Source organism: Penaeus monodon, chromosome 20 (genome assembly GCF_015228065.2).
Source record: "Penaeus monodon isolate SGIC_2016 chromosome 20, NSTDA_Pmon_1, whole genome shotgun sequence".
Classification (NCBI taxonomy): domain Eukaryota; kingdom Metazoa; phylum Arthropoda; class Malacostraca; order Decapoda; family Penaeidae; genus Penaeus; species Penaeus monodon.
Genome location: NC_051405.1, coordinates 44,472,744 through 44,474,695, shown reverse-complemented (window position 1 = coordinate 44,474,695; position 1,952 = coordinate 44,472,744). Strand labels below are relative to the sequence as shown.

The 1,952-nt window shown below is 41.0% G+C and overlaps 1 protein-coding gene and 1 pseudogene across 1 annotated transcript in view; one reads left to right on the top strand and one right to left on the bottom strand.

The window, feature by feature from the left end:
- Window positions 1-1,952, top strand: part of LOC119586013 (secreted frizzled-related protein 3-like) — a 71,442-nt gene that overhangs the window by 17,799 nt on the left and 51,691 nt on the right. The gene's annotated exons all lie outside the window — the stretch shown is intronic.
- LOC119585864 overlaps window positions 740-1,952 on the bottom strand; it is a 12,494-nt pseudogene continuing 11,281 nt past the window's right edge.

Genomic DNA, 1,952 nt, shown 5'->3' with positions numbered 1-1,952 from the left:
GCTGAAATTGGTTACTGAATTTCCTTTGATAGTTTTAATCAATCACCTTCTACAATCTTGAATCAAGCATTAGGTTATTTTCTATACATATAAATAAGTGGGTAAGGTAATATAATATACAATGCCTTGATATCAACAAGATCATGTCAGTTACTGCATGGGACTTCACAATTATAAAGTGTGATGCATTGATTACCAGCAATCTTAGCAAAGACATTGCCATCAATATTTATTATTTCTAATCAAAAACTTCTGAATAGTATTTTCACTGGATATGACTTTGGAAAGTGATTAGGATCTTTATAACTTTTTAAAAAAATCAGCCAAGACTTTCCAAGTTCTTTGGGCTGAATATGACTTGAGGCTACAACTGAAAAGAGCACAATGTTTGCATTTGGACCCCAAGGGTTCATGACACACGTTGAATCTTTAACAATCATGAGAGGAATTGCTCTTACTCCTCAAGGCAGACATAAAGCCACAAAAACACAACCATTCCCAGTGGTAGTGATATCAGGTTACTTCCTATACATGTTTGCAACTTCTTAGTATCACTTTTTATTGTATGTACAATCACAAAATGCATTCAGTAATAATACGACATTTAAATGATGATGTGTGAACTTTTATAGTCTTTAGAAAAGATGAGAACAATTTTGGAGAAACACAAGTGTTCTAATATCTATGAGAGAGAGAGACTGATAGGATACTATAGCACAGCAAGATGCTGCAAACTATCCATGAGCATGTAAAACACTGCCCTATTACAGGCTAAAAGAACGATGCTTTAATCTATTTTCACAGCACCGTATATCTTCCTAATAAACAGGTAAGCAGCATAAAAGCCAATAGTACAGTTAACAGCCAGAAAGTCACCACCATAATGGCTGTGTAACCAAAGTATAATAGAAGTGGAACAAACTCTGTAATCTCAAGCTTTGTGCTCAAGTAAAAGATCGAGTATGCTGCCACATAGACTGCAGAGCCACCTGAAGTGATCAAGCTGCGCCCCACCAGTGATAGTCCTTCACCACATAACTGGAAGTAGACCATTACCACACTAATTTGACCACAGAGATAACCAGATGACAAACACAAGGAACAGGAAGCCAAAGAGAATAATAAAACTGGTTTTCCCAGATGGCAGACCAGATGAAGAACAGCTCTATAAACATAGCCCCAAAAGCAAGACCCTGCCATGAGGAGGCATAGGACAGGGTGCATGTACCATACCTGCTCCGGTACCTGTCGCGGGAAACTGGGTTTGGGCCGCACAGGGTGTTCATAGGCTGCTTGCGGAATCCAAAGTAATAGCCAATGAAGGTCAGAGGCACCGACACACAGATCCCCAGGGAGAACAGGGCCATCATGGTCGTGAATGGGGACAGCACCACTCGAATGCTTTCCCCAGATGAAGAAGTTTTTGGGAAAAAGCAAGTGGAGAAGACAAAAGCAGGGAAGAGTGTAGCTGTCCAGAAGGCAGCAGACTTCCCTGCTGGCCACGCAATGTCCTGTAGAGGCGACCGGCCATGTACCCAGCAATGAGACCAAAGAAAAACATAGAGCAAAATTCCTGCGGTCTTAGAGCACCCGAGAGGCTGGGGAGAGCAAAACCACATGGCCAGCACAAATTGTGATGAGGGCCCTGCAGAAGATTTGAACTCCAGATCCCACCAGGGCTGTGAAGAGCTTGGGATAGCGCGGAGGTCGGAATACATCTCCGTGGACAAGCTTCCAGCCAGATTCTTCCAAGGTCTCTTCTAAACTCTCGTCAGCATTGTATCTGGAAGACGGAGGATCATTTAAGTACAAGAAATTATATAAATTCAATAGAGAGCAAGAGAAGAGAGTATCTGGACATCATAGACATGTACAACATATAAAAAAGAGCTATAGAGAAGACTAATCTAAGAACATATAGATGTAGATATACAAAAAGAATGAATGTCAAT